A 9,266-nucleotide genomic window follows, 5' to 3' on the forward strand; every position below is an offset into this window, starting at 1 on the left:
AGCAGTGCATTGAAAAGCACTTTGGAAAACCTTCAGGATCCCACTTGAATCAGGCTTGTAAGGCGAGGCTACCAGAAACTTAATCACACCCTTACGTTAGTCATAGTGTTCTTATGGTCAGTACATGCATAACCAGGAACATGAGTTCAACTAGAAATAATGCACACACACACTAATCCACACACAGGTTGAAAGAGAGAGGATTCTACAGGCAGAACACAAAACAGAGGGGTAATGGTTACATGTCAGAGAAATCTGAAAAACAGGGGAAATCTGTGAGTAGCTGAGCAGAGTAGTTCGTTTTAAGGTTAGCTGAGTGAAGATTAAAATGTGAGTGTGAATGGATGTGTGTGTGTGTGTGTGTGTGGTTTTCCCAGACAGGTTCCAACCTGCCATTTGCCTTTATGGTGGTGATTGGCTTTTGGGTTTGTGTCTGCAGGCTCTGAAAAGAAGGCCTGGGAGTTCAGTGGAGAGCTCACTGAATTTGAAGGCTTTGGGCCTAGCTCTGCTTCTGCCACCTTGGGCCAGATTCTTTTTTACTCTGAGCTTCAGTTTTACCATTAATAAACAGAGATCTTACAGTTTTCGTTATTTTTTACAGCTCTAATATTGGGGTCTATTAAAAAACACATGCACACATTTATATATTCAGGCATTTAGGAAGAGCTTAGTATTCCTGGAAGAAAGCCTTTTAGCATTTTCTTATTTAGTCCCCACAACAACTCTTTTGGGGTTTTCTATTATCATTCCCATTCTATGGGTTGGGGATCAATTTTGGGCAGGCTAGGTAACCTGCTCATGGCGACGCTATTACAAGGGAGGGGTGCTGAAATATGAAAGCTAAGCCTTAACATAGGAGCAGTGCTTTCAACTACTAAACAATTCTTTCTCTCCAGTATTCTATGCTGCTGTGAAACTTTTTACATGACTCAAACCACTAAAATAGTTTCTGGAGTACACTGAGGTATATAATTTGATGTAGACTGGGTCTATGTAGTTGTGATGAGATTTGGTCGTGCTAATTTGAATCTCTTAATTAATGAGAAGAGTCAGTGAGTAATGGTTTTGCATTCTGTAGTGACAAAACTTGAGGAAGGGAAGGCTTCTTGAATGATCAATCATTAAGCCAAATCACAAGAAAATGACTCCATCTAGGTATGCTGCCTATGCCTTTAAACAAGTATATTAAAATAAAATTTCTCCACAAGGTTAATGATGCTTTGCATATATGAACCCAACTAAGTTTTTTGCAATTATATTTGCAACACAAGAAAATTGTGGCTAAAGACTGAAGAATAGCTTTGTGTTCTAACGGAAGGCTCTTCTAACATTGCTAATGAATTTTTTACCCTTGAAAACCTTCATGTCACATCCTATCATCATCACCAATATTCTCATCCTCATGGTTAGTTCTGTCCACATTCTATGTAGCATATTGGTTCTAATATATAACTACTGTTCATTTAAAATCAACAAATGTTTATTAAGTACCAATTAAGTGCAGCTTAATATGAAATGTTAGAACATAATTTTGAAGGTAAGTTTCATACATGTATTGGTTATAAGTCTCTTTGTGGCAACAGAAACCTAACTTCTAGTGGTTTAAGCAAAACAAAGAGAATAATTGGCTCATGAATATTGAGGATCCAAGAGTATAGTTGCCTGTGGGCCCTGCTAAATCTAAGAGTTAAAAAATGAGGTTTGGGTTGTTTCTCTCTTTTGCTGTCAATCAGCTCTGTTTCCTTCTTTGGGTTATCGGCTTTATTTACTTCAATTCTCTGGTCATATCTTTCTATGTTGTGGGAAAGAGCCACCAGAAGCCCATACGATTATAGCTCTTGATCCAAAAGAGAGACTAGAGTTTTAGCACTTTTGCATATGTCAACTCATCCTTGGACTAATCTCTTTGTCGGGGGTCCGAGATACTAATTAACTTCCAGCGTCTTGTGTGGATTATTTTTGTTTGTTTGTTTGACGATTGATCCAACATCTATGATTGACAACATTATAGAGAGTATGATTTAGGGAACATTGGTTCTTCAAATAAAATGTGGTTGAAAATAAAAACAGCATCCAGATAGCAGGCTCTACATATGTACAGTGTCTACTATATGTATGCAGTTATTTGTAAATAATTTACATATTTCCCTCAAAAGTGTTTGAAGAACCTGGGAATAAAGGAACGAAGATAAATAAGTTCAGGTAAAGAAATCAGCCTGAAGTATGAAGATGAGACTAAGCTTATTTGCAGAAAATCAGAGTAACAATCATGAAAACTAAAAGGGTGAAGCAAATCTATTTACAGTTCCACCTGTTGAATCAAGACTGCTAACTGTTAAGGAAGAGATATTACCAACTTAACTTGAATAATTCAGGTAGTAAAATATTACACATTCTGTCCTTAAAGTCAACAAACTTATTCTCTTTATCTAATTCTCTACATCTCCCCTACTCTACCTCAATTATTTTCTTCAAACATACATGAGTACTGGTGTTGAAATATCTTTTATAGAAACTAGTTTGTGTAAACTACAGGGCAGAAAATTCAAATGGTTATGTATTAGTATCACAGTTAAGATTGCAATACTATCACAACTTTCCTGTTCCACTAGTAGTCAACAAATTGCTGCACAATTAATTTCCTCCTAGATGATGAGGATGGTAGCTGTGCTTTGTGGTGGTAAAGATCTGGATGCTTGTGAAGTCTGCAAAGCCAAGTGAATGAAAATAATTCTGGGTTCAGTCAGTCTCATTAAAAAAATCAGCTTTAAAAGCTCTATTACTTAAACAAGTTACCATTGTTAATGCTATTATGTCCTTTTCAGAAATGCTGTTGCTCCTAATTTGAAACAAGTGCTTCCTTTAGGGCTAATTAAGCAGATGAATGGCACTTCTGAGGACCACATAGTTAACATGTTCAGTCTGTAGCAAAGCCAGGGATGCTGGATATGATACCTTAGAATTTGTACTCCAGAAATAACAACTCTTTCTACTCTGGGAAGACACTGATTGGATGAGAGATGAAAACAACTTCATTAATGTTTACGTCTCATTTTATTTTAGCATTTACCCTTTTCCTACCCCTCTCTACTCTGAAGTTAGACTTGTACAGGTTGTAGAGGGCATTTGTTATTAGATCACCAGCATTCCTCATTTTCCTCCCAAACAGCAATTCGTTTCGCCATTAAGAAGTGTACCCTGCTTGCAGCAACGTAGTTGGGTGAGATTGATTGCACTCTGCACTTCAGGGATGGGTCCCAATTCTCTTAAGACCAAGTGTCCCAGGGCCATTGTAATTAGGCCAGGGATGGACACATGACCTAGATGGGTTTAAAGGGCTAGGAAGAGTCCTAGTGTATTTAAGGACTAAAAATCTGAGGAAGAAAGTGAAAAATTACCCGTAACCCACCAACCCAAACATATTTATTCCAATATTGATGAGATCTAAGGAGGTTGTTTTGGGTTTTGTTCCAGACGAATTAGAAATAATGTTAGGAAATTATTGCTGTTCTCTTGGGATAAAGCAGGACTTCCTAAGTATTTCACCCAAGCTAGAAAATATAATGAAAAATATCTATCTCACCTCATAAAAGTTTAAACCTTTTATATAGAAAAATAGACAAACAAGAAAAGGCATATGCACCAGTGTCTTAAAGAATTAATGCATTCAATGCTACTAACATATGAACAGCTTTTACAAATTAGTAATTAAAAGTTGAATACCCCATAAAAAATAAGCACAAACATCAAATAAGCAATTCACATGAGAAGATTAGATGATAGGTAGGTAGGTAGGCAGGTAGGTAGGTAGGTAGGTAGGTCGATCGATCGATCGATCTATTGATCTTTGGGGTGTGTGTGTGTGTGTGTGTGTGTGTGTATATGTATGTGTGAGTGAGTGTATACACACCAAATAACCAACCTTACCCTGACTAGCTTTGGGACTTTGAGACTTTGAGCAATTGACTTTACCTCTCTACTAAAATTGCAGTTTTCTCATTGTTTAAAACAGGGTAATGGTAACTAGTTAAAACAGGTATAATGCTACTTCACAGCATTCTTATACACTCAAATCATATAAAATTGTATGTGCTTGAAGAAAGATTGTGATCATTTATGAATATGAGGAATTGGATTTAGTAAATGACCTGCAGATTTATTCAGATGATTGCCTTATCTTTTTCATTTAGTTTGCTTGCAGAAGAGGAAGAAATAAACAGCCCCTGTGATTCAGAAAGTTCAAACACAACATTAAATTGCTAAGATAATTGCTAATTGGCAAGCTTACATCACAGCATCCCATTTGGATCAATAAATTCAATGACCAAAATAGTGTAACTACAACTAAAACAATAAGTTTGCCATAAAAGTTATTCATACATTGCTACAATGTGCTCATGGCTAAGGCTAGGGAGGAAAATTGTTACAATTATCAGGTGTTTATTCTGTTAGATAATGTAGTATTTTAAATACCTTGCAAGTGTTATTTTACTTACTCTTCACAATGGCTCTATAAGGATATTATAAAACCTATGTTTTTGAAAACTATGGTTCCCAGGAATTAGGTACCTTGCTCAGCTATTAAGGGGCAGAGCCAAAAATGTGACTTCAGGACAAATTCACATGCTCATATCACTCATTTTTTATATTCTTCTTTTTTTATAGTCAGTTAGCCATTTTGAAATGTTTAGAAATTCTAGAAGAGTGTGAGGATCATATGCACAGCCTTTTTCTTTTCTATCTCTGCTTTCAAGTATATACTAGTGTTCCAAACCTGATTTCAGAGTGGATATTGAGCCAATATTTGAGAAGCCAATGAGTTCGAAGCATTGCATTTGATGTTGATGATTTTTAAAAATGAGGTTAGGCAGAATTTCTGCCCACAGGAACACATTATTTCTTTTTAGTCAGTTCGTAGCACATGCTGCTTTTTTGTAGGTACTCATTGAATGCATCAACATTTTTAGTTGCCTTATTAGGCTTTCTAAAAGTCAAGTCTTTCAAATTTAACTCTTGGGTTCAAATTCTCATTTCTTTAACTTGCTAATGGTACAACTTTTGTATTTTCTCAGCCTCATATTGCGAATAATAAATATCATTTGATGCCAGTGGCATTTGAATTATTTGAGATTCCTTATATTAATTAATGCAACTTATCAGAGTGCCCGGAACACAGCAAACGGTCACCAAATGATAAATTTTATAACAGTCTTTATGGCTGATTCTTGTATTGAAGTCTCAAGTTTCCGCATTTGAATGAAAAACCTCGGCCTGCTCTGTCTCATAGAAAGTGACGATAAATAGAACCAATGTTGTTCAATAAAGGAAAAAATAATGAATTTTAGTTTGAGGACACTGGTATCTTTAAAAATTTTTGGTTTTCATGACATTTCCACAAAGAAGATGAACATATTTAACGAAGATCCATCACAGACTTAGAAATCCTCAGAAATTCCTGCTGGGGCTAAAGTGCCCATGGACTTCATCTCTGGGCAAAGCATGCAGCAGCAACAGCCTCAGTTGGAATAATCCTATATCATAGGATTTTAAAGTATTCTCTGTGGCTCACTATATTTAACATTACATACATTTTGATTTTTGTATCAAGTCATTTGACCAAGAGGATTCTATCCAGGATAGAACAGCATCACATTGCATCTCTTCCCCAAATGAAAATATCGTCGATTATTACATCAACGTGACATTGGCTAGATTAGAATATTTCAAATACACACACATTTACATAAGGTTAAGAAAACCATTTTCCATGAGGCATAAAGTTTTCCGTCCATCTCTTTTATGTATTGCTTTTGTCAAAGGGTGATGCCCCTTAATAGAAGAAATCTAGTGTGCAAGTTAAATGTGGCAGTCCGGCAGCTGGAGTCCTTAGTGTGGGCTTTAGATCTGGCTAGACAGAAGCTCTACTCTGCCTGAGAGGACATTGGGAAACTCTTCATTTTCTATAATTCATTTCATTTTGTGCATTTTCTATTTATTTTCACTACTCTATAAACCTTTTAAACTTCTGGCAGTATTCACCAGTATTTTAAAAATTATTTTGTCTTGTTTGTGTGGGTGTTAAATTTTCCCTTTAAATTAATCTTTTAAGGATTTTGGTTTAGATACCTGATACTTCTCTTCCAGGTTGTTCTTCCTTGCAGGAGCTGTTTCTATGTATGTCCGTTGAGACTTCTGGGAAACAAACCTGGAGACAAAGTTAAGAGTGAAAAAAAATGTATTGGGAAGAAAGGTCTGTGAAAGAAAAGGGGAAAATACAGAATTGGGAAAGGAGACCTGTCAGACTACAATATTGATCTTATAAATTCTCTAGCTGTGCAATGAGGTGCCTCAGAGCAAAGATTACCCATTACAAGATTTCTGTGTTGGCAGAAACGGCTCAGCCCTTGTATCAGAGCCTTTCCAGTCACTGACTTGAGCCAAACATGGTTGAAAAACTGACACCAGCTCCAAGGAGCTAGTAGCTGGAGGCTTTCCGCTGGCCAGAGTCCCAGAAGCTGAGCAGCAAGGCCTTTCTTGAAGTGGGATCTGAGTATACATTATTGGGTGTGTCAAGTGGGTTCTACCTTACAAGTACAATGCAAAAGCTAATTATTTTTCCTTAAAGTTGGAGGCTTGGAAGACATGAGGAAATACATGAAAACATGTGACTCTGTTCCTGTTCTAAAATACCTGTATAGCTGCAACATCCCGTATGCCTAATTTTGAGATTTGGAGGAAAAGACTGGTTGCCACTGGCAGCTTGCTAGTCTTCTGGAAGTACCTCTGGCGTAAGCAAAAGTGTTGAATTTTCCCTTTTGCCTTCAATCCTAAAAGCCAATCCAAATGGAAGGAAAAATGAGTACATCTTATTATTCCAAATGAGCTCACCAGAAAATTATTTCCATAGTTCATTAAGAGTTCACTGCAGAGTAATATTCACATAATACCAAAGATACTGAAACTACTACCATTGGCTATGCATTTCAGAAACTAGTTAGCCACACTAACCCAATCAAAAATTTCTGTTGAGCAGGAATTGAATGCAGAAAAGAACCTTCATACTCTTTCAAATAATAAATGTACACGTTTCCGTGAATGCTTATAACCTGTGATATTTCCCTCAATATGTCTTTTTCCTCATTGTAATCTCTCGCCCTAAATAAGAAGTCGGTTCTGTGTGTGCTTATTACTCAGTGGATTACACTATGGGCTCAGTGTTTGGTGACTTCAGGTAGTATTTTACAATTTTCAACTATATTTTCTGCTTTATAAATGTCTCCTAGAATATTTCATTAGGTAAATTGGGCTGACTCCCTGACTGATCCTTTATAATTTGCAATGTTTTTTTACTTAACTATAGACATAATTAGGGATGCCTAAAATTCTGACTTTGAACTAAGAGCAGTTTCAGGAATAATGCCGTTACCTCTTGGGTCATCTTCTTCTTTTCTCTAGATTGGAAAGGGATCGACAAAGACCCTTGGAAAAAATATGTGCTTCCATAGAAAAGCACTTTTCCACCCAAGGGACTTATTTTTCATCTATAAAATGATGGAGTTAGACTAAGGAATCTTTAATGTCTCATTTATGTCTGTGTCCATGCATTTTAGAGGAAATGACTTTCCTCCCTGAAGACTAATAAGAAAGAATGACTGGTCTGGTTCTGCTAGATTTACTCACACCCACAGGAACAGGCAGAATATGATACCAGGCTCTAGGAGGGAAAGAGAGCACCCTCATCTCTGGAGGCCTAGGAGAGTTTGGCAATGTGATGCATGTCATGGAGCCTGGACATAATAGTAGTTACTCCTCACTTAGTGCTTATCATATGCCCATAACTACAACTGGTATTGTATATTTATTACATTTATGACAGCCTCATGAAAATGTTATCATTGCCTATATTTTATAGATAATGGGAATGAGTCTTACAGAGAATAAGCAACACGGCAATTGTCACTGGGCTTTTAAGGAGTTGACATGGATACAGACAGATTCTATCCATCTCAATAATCATGCTATTCTCTCTGGTCATTTTATAATTTCATTCACTCAGTACTTAAGTATTCAGAGCTTGCTTCTTACTGGGATTGATCAGAGAGAGAGTGAGTGTTTGGTGAGACTGGGTCTGCACTGGGGACAAAAAGGTTCTCTGTCCCTCTAATGCATTGGCTGTTTTGTCTTTGCATGGCGACTCTTCTCTGATTGTGACACCATGAAGCATTTCCTTTTCTGGACAACTCTGAAGCCAGTGCCTCATCAAGAGGTGCTCTGGAGTGCTAGGTTGCCAATACCTTGATCACAGCTTTTAATTTGCTAATTTGTTAGCTGGAAGAAAGTGTTGGGAATTGCTAGGAGGCACGATGAGAGCATCAGCTTCTCCCTGTGAAACATCTTAAAGACTATGAGTGTGCAGTGTAGGGTGAGACAGGGATCTTTGTGGGAATACAATAAGGAAGAAAGATCATAATTGTGTTAAAAAAAATAGGTCACATTTTCTCCTTGTTTTGCAACACTATTTTCCATTCATTATTTCAAAAAGCACAGAATTTCCTTGAGCTTATCTCTGTCTTTAAACTTATCACATAATAATTGACTTTTCAGTCTTCCAAACAAAACTGAACCTCATCTGTCTTGTTTACTTTGATGTTTTCAATGAGTCAGATCTTGGGGTAAGAATATTCTAGACAGTAGAAAAAAATAAATAAAGGCTGGAAATAGGGATGAATTTGACCTTTTTGAGGAATAAAAATAGATTATGCAACGGCACAAACGAAAAGAAAATGTTAGTTGAGAATTCACAGTGCTGGGATAAGCAGAACTTTCATAGAGGGCCATGAGGCTATAGTAAAGAGTTGGAACAAATCCTTGCTCAGTGACTATTTACTGAATATTGACTATGCAACAAGCATTAATCTAGGTGGTGGAAGTATAAGTATAAACAAATAATATGCATGTTTCCAGCCATCAGCTTACATTATTAGGGTAAAGATAAACATTAAATTATATACATTATGTATCTGTCTATATATACACACATACATACTTACATATTATTAATGGATAAGTGTTAGAGAGAAAAAACTTGAAGTATAAATGAATGATGTCAAGTATTGGGAAAGAGTGAAGGAGGGTTTGGAAAGATGGAGAGAAACTAAAAGAAGTGATGAAAAAAGCCATGTAATTCTTTGGGGAAAGAACACGCCAGACAGAGGCAACAGGCAATGAAATTGTGGGAGAAGCGAAAAGGCCAGTGTTGCTAGAAT

General features: G+C 36.6%; 1 long non-coding RNA gene across 1 annotated transcript in view; it reads right to left on the bottom strand.

Moving 5' to 3' along the window:
- LOC135971152 (uncharacterized) overlaps positions 1-6,209 on the bottom strand; it is a 66,883-nt gene extending 60,674 nt beyond the window's left edge. Inside the window, exon 1 of the long non-coding RNA XR_010587229.1 lies at positions 6,127-6,209. This is a non-coding gene — a long non-coding RNA (uncharacterized lncRNA). The remainder of the gene's footprint in view (positions 1-6,126) is intronic.
- Between the last annotated feature and the right edge of the window lie 3,057 nt (positions 6,210-9,266).

This window comes from Macaca fascicularis, chromosome 6 (assembly GCF_037993035.2).
Source record: "Macaca fascicularis isolate 582-1 chromosome 6, T2T-MFA8v1.1".
Taxonomy (NCBI): domain Eukaryota; kingdom Metazoa; phylum Chordata; class Mammalia; order Primates; family Cercopithecidae; genus Macaca; species Macaca fascicularis.